General features: G+C 46.0%; 1 pseudogene; it reads left to right on the top strand.

Moving 5' to 3' along the window:
• The window catches only part of LOC134347336 (zinc finger protein 585A-like), a 105,917-nt pseudogene that overhangs the window by 77,170 nt on the left and 10,248 nt on the right, over positions 1-18,499 (top strand).

The following is an 18,499-nucleotide window of genomic DNA, read 5'->3' as shown; positions in this document are numbered from 1 at the left end:
CCTTTCACTTCAGAATGCTGTGGACTCAGTGCAAGGTGTCCTGGACTGTGGCACATGGGAGGCAACATACCATCCAAGAATCGCATTCTCGACCACAGAGCCTCTTTCTATTCCCCTAACTAACGAATCTATCACCACAGCTCGCCTCTTATCCCACTTCCCTTCTGAGTCGCAGAGACCTGACTGCTCTGGAGACAGCTTATCTACTGATGTCTACTATAAGCCTACTGACTCTCACAGCTATCTGGACTATTCCTCTTCTCACCCTGTCTCTTGCAAAAATGCCATCCCCTTCTCGCAATTCCTCCGTCTCCGCCGCATCTGCTCTCAGGATGAGGCTTTTCATTCCAGGACGAGGGAGATGTCCTCCTTTTTTAAAGAAAGGGGCTTCCTTTCCTCCACTATCAACTCTGCTCTCAAACACCTCTCCCCCATTTCACACACATCTGCTCTCACTCCATCCTCCCGCCACCCCACTAGGAATAGGGTTCCCCTGGTCCTCACCTACCACCCCACCAGTCTCCGGGTCCAACAAATAATTCTCTGTAACTTCTGCCACCTCCAACGGGATCCCACCACTAAGCACATCTTTCCCTCCCCCTGTCTCTCTGCTTTCCACAGGGATTGCTCCCTACGCGACTCCCTTGTCCATTCGTCCCTCCCCCACTGATCTCCCTCCTGGCACTTATCCTTGTAAGCGGAACAAGTGCTACACATGCCCTTATACTTCCTCCCTTACCACCATTCAGGGCCCCAGACAGTCCTTCCAGGTGAGGCGACACTTCACCTGTGAGTCGGCTGCGGGTGATATACTGCGTCCAGTGCTCCCAGTGTGGCCTTCTATATATTGGCGAAACCCGATGCAGACAGGGAGATCGTTTTGCTGAACACCTATGCTCTGTCCGCCAGAGAAAGCAGGATCTCCCAGTGGCCACACATTTTAATTCCACATCCCACTTCCATTCTGACATGTCTATCCACGGTCTCCTCTACTGTAAAGATGAAGCCACACTCAGGTTGGAGGAACCACACCTTATATTCCGTCTGGGTAGCCTCCAACCTGATGGCATGAACATTGACTTCTCTAACTTGTGCTAAGGCCCCACCTCCCCCTTGTACCCCATCCGTTATTTATTTTTATACACACATTCTTTCTCTCACTCTCCTTTTTCTCCCTCTGTCCCTCTGACTATGCCCCTTGCCCGTCCTCTGGGTCTCCCCCCCCCCTTGTTTTTCTCCCTGGGCTCCTGTCCCATGATCCTCTCATATCCCTTTTGCCAATTACCTGTCCAGCTCTTGGCTCCATCCCTCCCCCTCCTGTCTTCTCCTATCATTTTGGATCTCCCCCTCCCCCTCCCACTTGTAAATCTCTTACAAGCTCTTTCTTCAGTTAGTCCTGACGAAGGGTCTCGGCCCGAAACGTTGACTGTACCTCTTCCTAGAGATGCTGCCTGGCCTGCTGCGTTCACCAGCAACTTTGATGTATGTTCCTTGAATTTCCAGCATCTGCAGAATTCCTCATATTTGCTGTGACTTTCCTCTGCTTGGTCATCCCCTCCAAAGTGGTATACCTGTGTTAGGGTTATGGCCACAGGGGTAATCTGCACTGGCTGTTTAACCCCTTTCTCCTTCCTGACTGTCAGCCAGTTTCCTCTGTCTGCACCTTGGGTGTAACTACCTAGTTATATGTCCTTTCTATCACTCCCTCAGTGTCCTGAATGATCTGGTTCTTGAGGAAATCACTTTTTTTTCTACCTCCAATTGTTCTGGACCTTTCTATATGGGAGAACTTGTTTTCTACCATTCTCTTTGGGTACATAAATGACATTATACCCCCATGTCCTTGGTACCAACTGACATGTGGTTTCCACATTCCAATTTGCCACACGCCTGTGAGAAAGACTACTCCTCTCCACATCATATTCATTGGCATTGCTATTGTGATATTCACCTGGGGGGAGGGGATCAGACTAATTAGAACATCTCTATGATCAGATATGTAATATCAACTATTTTTTGTAGCACTGTGGGACATGACCAGAACTTGCGATAATACTAATGGAGAGAGACTAACTGAGCCAAGTCACAGATTGATGAAGGGCAGAAATGGCCCATTCTGGTACGGACAGGGATACAATCAGATGGTCATTCAGGATACCTGATCCATGACCAGTTAGAAGATGGGGAAGTCCTCCAACTTGAATTGAACTTCGTAATAATGTGTTGTCAGAGCTCACCACAGACTAAAATCTCACCTGAAATATTCTCCTTCAGCCATTGACATCTTTTGCAAATATTTTTACAGGTTAGAATCGGCAGAATATTTGTGTACGGGAACATCAAACACAACAACACGCCAGTTTCGCTGTCTCTGTCCAGATGTTTAAGGAGTGAACAGATATTTTCCTGGTAACACCAAGATGAAGATGTGTCTCATCCCAGCTGGAAACGTACCTTGTGTCTGAAATGATCTTCTCTGTTGTAATTCAGTGTAACCCACTGGAACCGGGGTGTTCCAGCATTTATTCATGGAGATCAGTTTTCAAATGCATTGATGCATTGATTATGCAAGGGATTCAAAATGCCTGACACCTGACTTTCTGAATTGCCAGAGAATTGATTGCAGTGAGATATCATTCTCCTTCTTTTAGTGTGGGAAGGGATTTACTCACAGCTTACCTGCAGCCACACAGTGAATTCACAGTGGGAAAAAGACCATTCACCTGCTCTGTATGTGGGAGGGGATCTACTCAGTCATCCAGCCTGAAGATACATCAGAAATTCACACCGTAGTGAAATGCTCCATATGTTCTGACCATGGGAACAAATCACTCTGCAATCAATGCTAAAGATATTTCAGAAAATTCACCAGTGAGAGAACGTTGACCTGCTCAGACCGTGGGAAGAGATTCAGTCACTCATTCCATCGTGGACACACCACTGAGTTCACCGGGGAGAGAGATTGCTCAACTGTTCTGTATGTGGGAAGAGCTTCACTCGGTCCTCTGAATACCTGACACACGACTGAGTTCATACTCATTAGAAGCTTTACATCTGATTGGTGGGAAAACTTTCACTCAGTCATCTCACCTGTTGACCCACTGATGAGAGGCCATTCACCTGCTCAGACTGTGAGAAGGGATACACTCAGTCATTTCAGCTACTGGTACACCAGTGGGTTTATACGTGAGCGAGGCCATTCGCCTCTTTCTGTGTGTAGTCATCTTTACTACTGGTTCCCAGTCAGTTCACACTGAGGAGATGCCATTGACCTGCTCAGACTGTGGGAAAGCTTTCACACACTCATCCACGCTACAGATACACCAGCGAGTTCACACCGGGGAGAAACCATTCACCTGCTCCGAATGTGGGAAGGGATTCACTCAGTCATCTACCCTTTTGTCACATTACCGAGTTCACACTGGGGAGAGACCGTTCACCTGCTCTGAATGTGGGAAGGCATTCACAAACTCATCGACGTTACAGAGACACCAGCGGGTTCACACTGGAGAGAAACCATTCACCTGCTCTGAATGTGGGAAGGGATTCACTCAGTCATCCACCCTTTTGTCACATTACCGAGTTCACACTGGGGAGAGGCCGTTCACCTGCTCTGATTGTGGGACGGCATTCAGAGACTCATCCACGTTACAGAGACACCAGCAAGATCATACTGGGGAGAAACCATTCACCTGCTCAGACTGTGGGAAAGCATTCACAGACTCATGCAGGCTACAGAGACACCAGCGGGTTCACACTGGGGAGAAACCATTCTCCTGCTCAGACTGTGGGAAGAGATTCACTGAGAAATCCAACCTGCAGATACACCAGCGAGTACACACTGGGGAGAAGCCATTCACCTGCTCCGAGTGTGGGAAGGGATTCACTCAGTCATCGAACCTTGTGTCACATTACCGAGTTCACTCTGGGGAGAGGCCATACACCTGCTCTGAATGTGGGATTGGATTCTCTCAGTCACGGCAACTGAAGGAACATCAGCGAGTTCACACTGGAGAGAAACCGTTCGCCTGTTCAGATTGTGGGAAGGAATTCACTCGGTCATCAGAGCTGAAAGTACATCAGCGAGTTCACACTGGGGAGAGGCCATTCACCTGCTCAGACTGTGGGAAGGGATTCACTCGGAAATCCCACCTGCAGACACACCAGCGAGTTCACACTGGGGAGAAACCATTCATCTGCTCTGAATGTGGGAAGGGATTCACTCAGTTATCCAACCTTGTGTCACATCGCCGAGTTCACACTGGGGAGAGGCCGTTCACCTGCTCTGAATGTGGGTTTGGATTCTCTCAGTCATGGCAACTGAAGGAACATCAGCGAGTTCACACTGGGGAGAAGCCATTCACCTGTTCTGTGTGAGAACGGATTTGCTCATTTAATGCAACCTAGAGGGACACCAGTCAGTTCAAATTGGGAGAAGCCATTCACCCGTTCTGTGTGAGAATGGATTTACTCAGTTAATGCAACCGAGAAGGACACCAGTCAGTTCATACTGGGGAGAAGCCATTCACTTGCTCTGAATTTGAGAAGGGATTCACTCAGTTATCCCAACTGCGGACACACCAGTAAGTACACACTAGGGAGAGGCTCTTCAACTGCCCTGAAGGTAGGAAGGGATTCATTCAATCTTTGCACTTGGAGACACACCAGCAAGTTTCTACTGGGTTAGGCAGTTCTCATCCTCTGATTATGGGAAGGGATTCACTCAGTCGTCCATAATTGTGGCATATTACTGCGTTCACACTGGGGAAAATGTTTACATAATCTACGTGTTGGATATTTAATCATCACAGTTGGTGACTCCAGAGGCAAGTTCAAAAGTGATTTATTGCTGCTGCTCATCAGAATCAGGTTTATTATCACTGGCATGTAGTGAAATTTGTTAACTTAGCAGCTGTTCAATACATACATAACATAGAAGATGAAATAAATAAATTACAGTATATATTGAATACATTAAAAATTGTGGATTATTGTTATCTATAGATTGGAATGGAATTTTTCTTCTCTTTGAGTATAAAAGTAGCTGTTTTATGCTAGGTGCAATATCTTTTATTTCTCTCTTCAAGTAGTAGACCTTGTCACTGCTCCTTTCCTGTTCTATCAACCTTTAATAAAACTATCCCAAAGCAACAAGTTTTATGCTCCATTACTGATTTTAAAAGAATCTTGATTTAAACACCAATGTCTGTCAATTGGCGTAGTTGGCAGGATTGAGAACTCGGAACGATCCAAGACAATTAAAGAATATTTAGCGTGGAACAAAAGTTTAAGAACATTCTTTTATCTTCCAAATTTTCTGAGAAAATGAGAACTGGTTTCTTTGGAATTCCTTTGGAATCAGGTTTAATATCATTGGCATATGTTGTGAATTCTTTTTTCTATATTGTGTATTGCATTGAACTGCTGCTGCTATGTGAGCAAATTTCACAACACATGCCTGTAATAATAAACCTGATTCTGATTCCACTTATTGACAAGCTAGTGGCAGATTATCAACTACTGCTCAACCACTCAACAACCTGTTGAAGGACAATATGTGCTCATATGATTCTGTGAATCTTAATGGAGAACAGTAGAAAGCATTTCAAACTTTAAGGGTGACATTGTGTACTGCATCTGCATTAAGAAACCCTGATCAAAGATCTTATAGAGACGAAGAGGGTTTCTAATTGCTACAGGACCCCAATCAAGAATGGCCTACTAGTACAAGGTATTACGGATGTCATACAACTACTGAAAAATTGCTGTATTAAAATGTAAAAGCCACTCCAAATTGGCTACAGGCGTAAACTGTGGAAATGCATTCATGCAGAAAATTGTAAAAGAAGCAGCATTGGAAGAAATAAAGGAAATAAAAGAAGTACCAGCAATATATACAGTGAATCTGGCAACTGGAATTACAGAAACAAAGTTGAACGCTGTATCACAGATGAACAAACAAGATTATCTGGTACAATATTCACTCCATAGGACACATTGCAGTGCAAAAGATGGTCGACAGATTCTCCTAATGGTGGGGGAATCCAAAGTTCAGGGCATAAATTGACCCTTTGAGTGAAGAACGTACCCCTCATGATCCCTTTAACTTTTTCCCGGTTTCCAAAGAAGTACCGGTTGGGAGGTTAATTGGTCATTGTAAATTGCCCCATGATTAGGCTAGGGATAATTATAGATTGCTGGGTGGCACGGCAGGAAGGGGCTGAAGGGCTTACTTTGCACTGTATGGCAATGATAAATAAATAAATTCCATCTGCCATTTTTCTAGCTGGTGCAGATCTTGCAGCAAGCCATGATAGCGGCCTTCGCTGTCCACTATACCCCCAATCTTGGTGTCATCAGCAAATTTGCTGATCCAGTTTCTCACATTGTCATCTGTATCAATGCTGGTAAACGACAACAGACCCAGTACAAATCCCTGTGGCACACTACTAGTCACAGGCCTCCAGTCAGATAGGCAACCATCTACAACCACTCTCTGCCTTCTCCTACAAAGCCAATGTCTAATCCAATTTACTACTTCATCTTGAATGCCAAGTAACTGATCCTTCTTGATTTATCTTCCATGCAGGACTTTATGAAATGGCTTGCTAACATCCATGTAGTTAACATACACTGCCTTGCCTTCATCAACTTTCCTGGTAACTTACTCGAAAAACTCTGTAATATTGGTTCACATGACCTGGCATGCACAAACCCAGGCTGACTATCCGTAATCAGTCCATTTCTATCCAAATACTCACATATCCAGTCCCTTAGAATACCTTACAATCACTTTCCCACAACTGATGTCAGGCTCACCATTCTATAATTTCCTGGTTTATTTTTAAGAGCCTTTTTTAAAACAGCAGAACAACTTTAGCTGTCCTCCAGTATCTCACCTGTAATGAAGAGTGATTTAAATATCTTCGAGAATAGATTCGAGAAATGACTGTTGGCACATGGACGTCAGTGAGTTAAACCAGTGGGAGTGTTTCAAAGGAGATCATTTTTTCTTTGGTGGTTTGATCGAGGAACGGCTGTGCAGGCGCGTGGATGTCAGCGCATTAGACCAGTGGGAAGGGTCTGTGCCTGTATACGTTAAGCGCTATTAATGTAATCCTGATCTCTTTGATTCATGATCATTGTTATGTTTATCAATTTGAAACTCAATAAAAAAGATTGAAAAAGAAAGGAAAGGAAAGACCGGTGGGAAGGGTTCAAAAAGAAGACAGCTTTATAGAGCTGGTGTGGGGGTAGATGGAGTCCGAGTAGGAGGGCTTTGGTTCTACAGGGCTTTGGCGGTAATGGTCGAGGCAAGGTAAGTTACTTGTGAAGAATAGGAATAGGAAATATGTCTGTGAGGCCGGTGTTCTGTACTGGGTGTCAGATGTGGGAAGTCCAGGATACTCCAGCCTCCCGGACGGCCACATCTGCACCAGGTGTGTCGAGCTGCAGCTCCTTGGGGACGGCATTAGGGAACTGGAGATGCAGTTGGATGGCCTTCATCTGGTCAGAGAAAGTAAGGTGATAGAGAGGAGCTATAGGCAAGTAGTCACATCAGGGCCTTGGGTGATAGATAAGTGGGTAACAGGAGAGGGAAGGGCAAGAGTCAGATACTAAAGAGTACCCCTGTAGCTGTTCCCCTTAACAATAAGTACTCCTGTTTGAGTACAGTACTGTTGGTGGAAACAACCTACTTTGGGGAGGGAAGAGTGGCTGTGCCTCTGGCACAGAGTCTGGCCCTGTGGCTCAGAAGGGTAGGGAAAGGAAGAGGATGGCAGCAATGATAGGGGACTCTGTAATCAGGGGGTTAGACAGGCGATTCTGTGGATGCAGGAAAGAAACACAGACTGTACTTTGCCTCCCAGGTGCCAGGGTCTGGGATGTTTCTGTTCACGTCCACGATATCCTGAAGCGGGAAAGTGAACAGCCAGGAGTCATGGTATATTTTGGTACCAATAACACAGTTAGGAAAAGGGAGGAGGTCCTGAGAACAGACTACAGGGGGGTTAGGAAGGAAGTTGAAAAGCAGGGCCTCCAAAACTGGGGATAGAGAGAGCCTCTTCTGGTTCCGTCTGGGTAGCCTCCAACCTGATGGCATGAACATCGACTTCTCTAACTTCCGCTAATGCCCCACCTCCCCCTCGTACCCTATCTGTTACTTATTTTTATACACACATTCTTTCTCTCACTCTCCTTTTTCTCCCTCTGTCCCTCTGAATATACCCCTTGCCCATCCTCTGGGTCCCCCCCCTCCGTCTTTCTTCCCGGACCTCCTGTCCCATGATCCTCTCGTATCCCCTTTTGCCAATCACCTGTCCAGCTCTTGGCTCCATCCCTCCCCCTCCCGTCTTCTCCTATCATTTTGGATCTCCCCCTCCCCCTCCAACTTTCAAATCCCTTACTCACTCTTCCTTCAGTTAGTCCTGACGAAGGGTCTTGGCCTGAAACGTCGATTGCACCTCTTCCTAGAGATGCTGCCTGGCCTGCTGCGTTCACCAGCAACTTTTATGTGTGTTGCCTCTTCTGGTTGGTTGCCAGTGATTGGTGGTGTTCCACAGGGGTCCGTGTTGGGACTGCTTCTTTTCGTATTACATGTCAAAGATTTGGATGACAGAATTGATGATGTTGTGGCCAGGTTTGCAGACAATACAAAGTTAGATGGAGGAGCAGGTAATTTTGAAGAAGCGGGGAGTCAGCAGAAGGACTTGGACAGATTAGGAAAATGGACAACTAAGTGACAGATGGAATACAGTGCAGGGAAGTGTATGATCATGCACTTTGGTAGAAGGAATAAAGACATTGACTATTTGTAAACATAGAAAAATAGAAAACCTACAGCACAATACAGGCCCCTTGTCCCACCAAGCTGTGCCGAACATATCCATACCTTAGAACTAGCTAGGCTTACCCATAGCCGCCTATTTTTCTAAGCTCCATGTATCCATCCAAGAGTCTCTTAAAAGACCCTACCATTTCCGTCTCAACCAATGCCGCTGCCAGCCCATTCCACGCACTCACTATTCTCTGCATAAAGAACTTACCCCTGACATCTCTTCTGTACCTACATCCAAGCACCTTAAAACTATGCCCTCTCGTGCTAGCCATTTCAGCTCTGGGAAAAAGCCTCTGACTATTTGCACGATCAATGCCTCTCATTATCTTGTACACCTCGATCAGGTCACCTCTCGTCCTCTGTTGCTCCAAGGAGAAAAGGCCATTTCACTCAACCTATTCTCATAAGATATGCACCCCAATCCAAGCAGCATCCTTGTAAATCTTCTCTGCAACCTTTCTATGGTTTCCATGTCCTTCCTGTAGTGAGTGACCAGAAGTGAGCACAGTACTGTACTCTGACTAGGGTCCTATGTAGCTGCAACATTACCTCTCGGCTCTTAAACGCAATCCCACGGTTGATGAAGGCTAATGCACTGTATGCCTTTTTAACCACAGAGTCAACCTGTGTAGCAACTTTGAGTGTCCTATGGACTCGAACCCCAAGATCCCTCTGATCCACCACACTGCCATTAATGCTATATTCTGCCATCATTTTTGACCTACCAAAATGGACTGCCTCACACTTATCTGGGTTGAACTCCATCTTCCACTTCTCAGCCCAGTTTTGCATCCTATCAATGTCCCACTGTAAACTCTTGACAGCCCTCCACACTATCCACAACACCCCCAACCTTTGTGTCATCAGCAAATTTACTAACCCATCCCTCCACTTCCTCATCCAGGTCATTTATAAAAATCACAGAGAATAGGGGGTCCCAGAATAGATCCCTGAGACACACCGCTGGTCACTGGCCTCCATGCAGAATATGACCCGTCTACAGCCACACTTTGCCTTCTGTTGGCAAGCCAGTTCTGGATTCACAGAGCAATGTCCCCTTGGATCCCATACCTCCTTTCTTTCTCGATAAGCCTGGCATGCGGTACCTTATCAAGTGCCTTGCTGAAATCCATATGCACTACATTCACGGCTCTACCTTCATCAATGTTTAGTCACATCCTCAAAAAATTCAATCAGGCTCATAAGGCACGACCTGTCTTTGTCAAAGCCATGCTGACTATTCCTAATCATATTACGCCTCTCCAAATATTCCTAAATCCTGCCTCTCAAGATCTTCTCCATCAACTTACCAACCACTGAAGTAAAACTCAATGGTCTATAATTTCCTGGGCTATCTCTACTCCCTTTCTTGAATAAGGGAACAACATCTGCAACCCTCCAATCCTCTGGAACCTCTCCTGTCCTCATTGGTATGCAAAGATCATCAGCGGAGTCTCAGCAATCTCCTTTGCTTCCCACAGTAGCCTGGAGTACATCCCGTCTGGCCCCGGTGAGTTATCCAGCTTGATGCTTTCTAAAAGCTCCAGCACATCCTCTTCCTTAATATCTACATACTCAAGCTTTTCAGTCCACTGCAAGTCATCCCTACAATCGCCAAGATCCTTTTCCATAGTGAATACTGAAGTAAAGTATTCATTGAATACCTCTGCCATCTCCTCTGGTTCCGTACACACGTTTCTACTGTCACGCTTCATTGGTCCTATTCTCTTGCTCTTCACATACTTGTAGAATGCCTTCAGGTTTTCCTTAATCCTGTCCACCAAGTACATCTCGTGTCCCCTTCTGGCTCTTCTAATTTCATTCTTAAACTCCTTCCTGCTAGCTTTATAATCTTCTAGATCTCTATCATTACCTAGTTTTTTGAAGCTTTCATAAGTTCTTTTTCTTGACTAGATTTACAACAGCCTTTGTACACTACAGTTCCTGTACCCTACAACCCTTTCCCTGTCTCATTGGAATGAATCTTTATACTTTATTGTCGCTAAACAATTGATACTAGAACGTACAATCATCACAGCAGTATTTGATTCTGCGCTTTCCGTTCCCTGGATTACAAATATTAAATATTAAAAATAGTAAAAAATTAGTAAATATTAAAAATTTAAATTATAAATCATAAATAGAAAATAGAAAAATGGATATTTGGAGGGTACAGCCCAGATCCGGGTCAGGATCTGTTCAGCAGTCTTATCACAGTTGGAAAGAAGATGTTCCCAAATCTGGCCGTACGAGTCTTCAAGCTCCTGAGCCTTCTCCCGGAGGGAAGATGGACGAAAAGTGTGTTGGCTGGGTGGGTCGTGTCCTTGATTATCCTGGCAGCACTGCTCCTACAGCGTGCGGTGTAAAGTGAGTCCAAGGACGGAAGATTGGTTTGTGTGATGTGCTGTGCCGTGTTCTTGATCTTCTGCGGCTTCTTTCGGTCTAGACAACTGGACAGGACAACTTCCATACCAGGTTGTGATGCACCTTAGAAGAATGCTTTCTGCGGTGCATCTATAAAAATTAGTGAGGGTTTTAGGGGGCAGGCCAAATTTCTTTAGTTTTCTCAGGAAGTAAAGGCGCTGGTGGGCCTTTTTGGCAGTGAACTCTGCTTGGTTGGACCAAGTCAGGTCACTTGTGGTATTGACCCCGAGGAACTTAAAGCTTTTGACCTGTTCCACTTGCGCACCACTGATGTAAATTGGGTCGTGCAGTCCGCTATTCCTTCTGAAGTCAACAACCAATTCTGTCTTGCTGATGCTGAGGGATAGGTTATTGTCTTCGCACCATACCACCAGGTTCTTAATTTCCTCTCTGTACTCAAACTCATCATTACCCAAGATACGGCCTACAATTATGTCATCAGCAAACTTATATATTGAGTTTGATGGAAACTTGGCTACACAATCATGGGTGTACAGTGAGTACAGCAGGAGGCTGAGTACACAGCCTTGTGGGGCAGCAGTGCTCAGAGTGATTGTAGAGGAGAGTTTGTCCCCTATTTTTACAGCCTGGGTCCTGTCTGTGAGGAAGTTGAAGATCCAGCTGCAGATCTGAGTGCTAAGGCCCAGGTTCTGGAGCTTAGGAATCAGTTTATTTGGAATGATGGTACTAAAGGCAGAACTGTAGTCAATGAGAAGGAGCCTTATGTATGCATCTTTATTCTCCAGGTGTTCTAAGAAGGAATGTAGGGCTAGAGAGATGGCATCTGCCATTGACCTGTTGCTCCAGTAGGCAAAGCGTCAAAGTTGACCAGTTGGCTGTGGTTGATGTGTGCCATAAGCAATCTCTCGAAGCACTTTATAGAAATTGATGTCAGAGCCACAGGTTGATAGTCATTCATGTTGCCAACATTGCTCTTCTTCGGCACTGGGATTATTGTTGCCTTCTTAAAATATGAGGGGATCTTAGACTGAAGCAAGGAGCAGTTGAAGATGTCAGCAAACACTCCAGCTAGCTCGCTTGCACAGGCCTGGAGAACCCGTCCTGGGATGCCATCTGGGCCCGTCGCCTTCCTTGGATTTATTTTCAGGAAGGCCCTTCTAACGTCCTCCTCGGTGTCGATGAATCTCGATGCCACTAGGTCAGGTTCATCCGGAGGGAACGAGACGCTCCTCTTCTGTTCGAATCTTGCATAGAATACGTTAAGTTTGTCAGGAAGAGAAGCGCCACAGTTATTGATATTCCCAGCCTTTTCTTTGCACCCAGTGATCTCATTTAGACCCTGCCATAGTCTACTGGCATCCCTCTGGTTAGCCTGGGCTTCCAACTTGGCTCAATATTGCCTCTTGGCGCCCTTAATGACTTTCCAGAGTTCATGCCTGGATTCTGTGTAGCGACTGGTATCCCCGGACCTAAAAGCCGCAGCTCTAGCCTTTAAAAGGGACTTGACCTCATAATTCATCCAAGGTTTCCGGTTAGGGAATACCCGGATTGTCTTGCGATACACACAGTCCTCCGTGCATTTCCAAATGAAGTACGTGACAGCTGAGGCATACTCATTGAGGTTAGCTGCCGAGTCCTTGAATACTAACCAGTCCACCAATTCAAAGCAGTCACCGAGGACCTCATCCGTTTCCTCCGTCCAACGCGACACTACTTTTGACACCGTGACCTCCCACTTCAGTTTCTGTTTGTAAGCCGGGTGGAGGAGTACGGCCTGATGGTCCGATTTTCCAAAGTGAGGTTGTGGGACGGAACGGTAGGCATCCTTGACTGCTGTGTAGCAGTGGTCAAGTATGTTCAGACCTCTAGTGGGGCAGGACACATGTTGATATAACTTTGGCAGTGCCTTTCTGAGGTTGGCCTGGTTAAAGTCCCCGGCTGTAATGAGCAAAGCCTCCGGATACCTGGTCTCAAGTTCACTGATGTTGGCATACAGTATGTTCAGAGCACACTCCACGTCCGCCTTGGTGGGGGGGGGGGTGAATGTAGACCACTGTTATTATGACTGAGATGAATTCCCGTGGCAGATGGTAGGGACGACACTTCACCGACAGGTGTTCCAGGTCGGGGCTGCAGGATCTTGTCAGTGCCACTGTGTCCGAGCACCACGCAGTGTTGATCAGTAGGCAGACACCACCTCCCCTCGTCTTGCCTGAAGACGCCGTGCAGTCTATCTGATGGATTGAAAATTCCTCCGGTCAGATGGCACAGTCGGGGGTGGCAGGGGAGAGCCAGGTCTCAGTGAAACATAATACACAGCAGTTCTGCATCTTCCTGCAGTAGGTGAGGCTCCCTTTAAGATCATCCACCTTGTTCTCTATGGCTTGCACATCAGCTTGTAGGATGGTGGGCATAGGGACCCCGAAGCCCCTCAGCTTCAATCTGACCAGCAGCCCAGCTCTTTTCCCACGCTTCCCCCACGCTTCCTCGGTAAATAGAGCATCTTTCCAGATCTCCATCGATGCAGTGTGTTGTTCTCAGCTCTTTGAGGTTGGTGGACGCATCCTGCGGGGATCAATCGGTGGGTCGTGTCATTGGGCGCTCTAGGTCGGGCCGAGTGATGGGGGAAGCTCCGCTGCCACTTCCAGCTGCCGGGGGCCCGGGCTGTCAATTGGGTCAGGCCCCGAAGCCAACACTTAATCCTGGATCGCCGGGCTCCTCGCTGAAACGAGTCCGTAAACTGAGTCACGGTTGTGGAGGCCTCTGCTCCAGCCGAGCCTCAGGCTTGATTTCCGAGGTCAGTGGCAGAGGCCTCACTTTCGGCAGCTGTGGATGGCCACCAACGGGAATCTACACGGAACCCCAGGTAAATATCCCCTGAAGAGGTACCACATTTCTTCTGTTCATTTCCCTGAGAACTTCTGTTTCCAATTTATGCTTCCAAGTTCCTGCCTGATAACCTCATATTTCCCCTTACTCCAATGAAATGTTTCCCTAACTTGTCTGCTCCTATCCCTCTCCAATGCTATGGTAAAGGAGATAGAATTGTGATCACTATCTCCAAAATGCTCTTCCACTGAGAGACCTGACAGCTGACCAGGTTCATTTCCCACTACCAGATCAAATACCGCCTCTCATCTTGTAGGCTTATCTACATAATGTGTCAAGAAACCTTCATGAACACCCCTAACAAACTCTACCCCATCTAAACCCCTCACTCTATCACCACAACAATCCTGTTATTATTACTCCTCTCCAGAATCTGTCTTCCTATCTGCTCCTCAATGTCCCTGTTACTATTGGGTGGTCTATAAAAAACACCCAGTAGAGTTACTGACCCCTTCCTATTCCTAACTTCCACCCACAGAGACTCTGTAGACAACCCCCCATGACTTCCTCTTTTACTGCAGCCATGACGCTATCTCTGATCAACAGTGCCACGCCCCCACCTCTTTTGCCTCCCTCCGTCCTTTCTGAAACATCTAAAGCCTGGCACTTGAAGTAGCCATTCCTGCCCCTGCACCATCCAAGTATCTGTAATGGCCACAACATCATAGCTCCAAGTGCTGATCCATACTCTAAGCCCATCCGCTTTATTCATAATACAGTACTCCTCGCATTAAAATAGACACATTTCAAACCATCGGTCTGAGTGAGTCCCTTCTCTGTCACCTTCCCATCCTCCCTTTCACACTGTCTCCAAGCTTTCTCTATTTGTGATCCAACCTCCCTTCCCTCCGTCACTTCAGTTCGGTTCCCACCCCCAGCAATTCTAGTTTAAACTCTCTCCTATAGCCTTTGCAAACCTCCCCGCCAGGATAGTGGTCCCCCTCAGATTCAAGTGCAACCTGTCATTTTTCTGCAGGTCACACCTGCCCCAGAAGAGGTCCCAATGATCCAGAAATCTGAATGCCTGCCCCCTGCTCCAATCCCTCAGCCACTCATTTATCCCCCACCTCAATCTATTCCTATACTCACTGTCACGTGGCACAGGCAGTAATCCCGCGATTACTACCTTTGAGGTCCTGCTTCTCAACTTCCTTCCTAACTACCTATAGTCTGCTTTCAGGACCTCCTCCCTTTTCCTACCTATGTCGTTGGCACCAATATGTACCAAGACCTCTGGCTGTTCTCCTTCCCACTTCAAGATATCACGGACATGATCAGAGACACCCTGGACCCTGGCACCTGGGACATAAACTACTATCCACGTTCCTTTCCTGCATCCACAGAATCGCTTGTCTAACCCCGTAACTATAGAGTCCCCTATCACTGCTGCCATCCTCTTCCCATCCCTACCCTTCTGAGCCACGGGGAGAAAGTTCAGAAATCTGGGGTATAAAGAGACTTCGGAGAAATTGCAATTGTTCCAGCAACAATATTTAAAACATCTTTAGTCACGGGAGAGGTACTGGAGGATTAATGAATTGCTACTGTTGTTCTGTTGTTTTAAAAAGGCTCTAAAAATAAACCAGGAAATTAAAGGCCGATTAAAGTATGGGAAAGTTACTGGAAGGTATTCTAAGTGACTGGATATATGAGCATTTGGATAGACAGGGACTGATTAGGGACCGTCAACATGATTTTGTGCATGGTAAGTCAAGTTTAAGCAATCTTATAATAGTTTTTCAGGAAGTTAGCAGGAAAATTGATGAAGACAAGGCATTGCATGTTGTCTATGTGGATGTTAGCAAGATCTTTGACAAGGTCCCACATGGGAGGCTGACCAAGCAGCTTCAGTCACTTGGTATTAAGGATAATGTAGTAAATTGGATTAGACATTGGCGTCACGGAAGAAGCCAGCAGTTGGTTGTGGATGGTTGCCTCTCTGACTGGTGTTGAGCTGCAGGGATTAGTGCTGGGTCCTTTTTATTGTCATCTATATCAACAGTCTAGATGGTAACGTGTTAAACTGAATCTGCAAATTTGCAGATGGCAACTAGATTGAGAGTATAGTGGACAGTGAGAGGTCTATCAAAGCTTGCAGCAGGATCTGGACCAGCTGGAATAATTAGATGAAGGATTTTATTGTGAGATGTTACAGTTTGGAGGATGGAACACACCAGATAAGCAGTAGGGCAGAGCAGAAGTATCTGGGAATACAGATCCATAATTCCTTAAAAGTAGTATGAAGTATGGAATAAAGTATGCTTTTAGCCCGTTGGCATCCATCAATCAATCTATTGAGAACAGGAGATGGGATATTATGTTGGAATTGTATTTAATGTTGTGTCCAGGTTTTGGTCATTTACCTGCAGGAAAGATGTAAATAAGTTTGAAAGAATGCAGAGGAAATTTACAAGATTAATGCTGGGGCTTGAGGACCTGAGTTACAGGGGAAGGTTGACAATGTTCTGACTTAATTTCCTAGAACGTAATCGACTGAGAGGAGATTTGATAGAGCTATACACAATTATGAGAGATTCAGAGATGGTAAATGCAAGCAGGCTTTTTCCACTGAGGGTGGGTGAGACTACAAATAGAGGTCATTGGTTCAGGGTGAAAGGAGAAATATTTAAGAGGATATCTTTGCTCAGAGGCTGGTGAGAGTGTGGAATGAATTGCCAGCACAAATGATGGATGTGTGGTTGATTTCAATATTAAAGAGATTGAATTGGATTGGTACATGGCTGGGAGGCATATGGAGGTCTGAGGTCTGGGTGCACGTTAAGGGGAGCAGGCAGATTAATGGTTTGGCACAGACTAGATGGGCCAAATGTCCTGTTTCTGTGCTGTACTTTACTATGACTCTATGAGAGAGAGAAACTGAGCCAAGTCAGATTGATGAAGGACAGAAATGACCCATTTTGATACAGACAGGTATACAATGAATTTGATTCTGTGTCCAGTTAGAAGATGAAGTGTTGTTCCTCCAAACTGTGTCGAGCCTCACTGTAACAATGGGGTATCAGAGGTCACAGAAAAGACTAACTTAGCTGAAATATTGTCTGTCTCCCATTGATGTACTTTGTAAAATTTTACAGGATAGAAACATAGAAACATAGAAAATAGGTGCAGGAGTAGGCCATTCGGCCCTTTGAGCCTGCACCGCCATTTATTATGATCATGGCTGATCATCCAACTCAGAACCCCGCCCCAGCCTTCCCTCCATACCCCCTGACCCCTGTAGCCACAAGGGCCATATCTAACTCCCTCTTAAACATAGCCAATGAACTGGCCTCAACAGTTTCCTGTGGCAGAGAATTCCACAGATTCACCACTCTCTGTGTGAAGAAGTTTTTCCTAATCTCGGTCCTAAATGGCTTCCCCTCTATCCTCAAACTGTGACCCCTCGTTCTGGACTTCCCCAACATCGGGAACAATCTTCCTGCATCTAGCCTGTCCAATCCCTTTAGGATCTTATACGTTTCAATCAGATCGCCCCTCAATCTTCTAAATTCCAACGAGTACAAGCCCAGTTCATCCAGTCTTTCTTCATATGAAAGTCCTGCCATCCCAGGAATCAATCTGGTGAACCTTCTTTGTACTCCCTCTATGGCAAAGATGTCTTTCCTCAGATTAGGGGACCAAAACTGCACACAATACTCCAGGTGTGGTCTCACCAAGGCCTTGTACAACTGCAGTAGTACCTCCCTGCTCCTGTACTCGAATCCTCTCGCTATAAATGCCAGCATACCATTCGCCTTTTTCACCGCCTGCTGTACCTGCATGCCCACTTTCAATGACTGGTGTATAATGACACCCAGGTCTCGTTGCACCTCCCCTTTTCCTAATCGGCCACCATTCAGATAATAATCTGTTTTCCTATTTTTGCCACCAAAGTGGATAACTTCACATTTATCCACATTAAATTGCATCTGCCATGAGTTTGCCCACTCACCCAACCTATCCAAGTCACCCTGCATCCTCTTAGCATCCTCCTCACTGCTAACACTGCCACCCAGCTTCGTGTCATCCGCAAACTTGGAGATGCTGCATTTAATTCCCTCATCCAAGTCATTAATATATATTGTAAACAACTGGGGTCCCAGCACTGAGCCTTGCGGTACCCCACTAGTCACCGCCTGCCATTCTGAAAAGGTCCCGTTTATTCCCACTCTTTGCTTCCTGTCTGCTAACCAATTCTCCACCCACACCAATACCTTACGCCCAATACCGTGTGCTTTAAGTTTGCACACTAATCTCCTGTGTGGGACCTTGTCAAAAGCCTTTTGAAAATCCAAATATACCACATCCACTGGTTCTCCCCTATCCACTCTATTAGTTACATCCTCAAAAAATTCTATGAGATTTGTCAGACATGATTTTCCTTTCACA

Source organism: Mobula hypostoma, chromosome 5 (assembly GCF_963921235.1).
Source record: "Mobula hypostoma chromosome 5, sMobHyp1.1, whole genome shotgun sequence".
In the NCBI taxonomy this organism is placed as follows: domain Eukaryota; kingdom Metazoa; phylum Chordata; class Chondrichthyes; order Myliobatiformes; family Myliobatidae; genus Mobula; species Mobula hypostoma.
The sequence above is the reverse complement of the archived record's forward strand: the minus strand, read 5'-3'. Positions and strand labels throughout refer to the sequence as shown.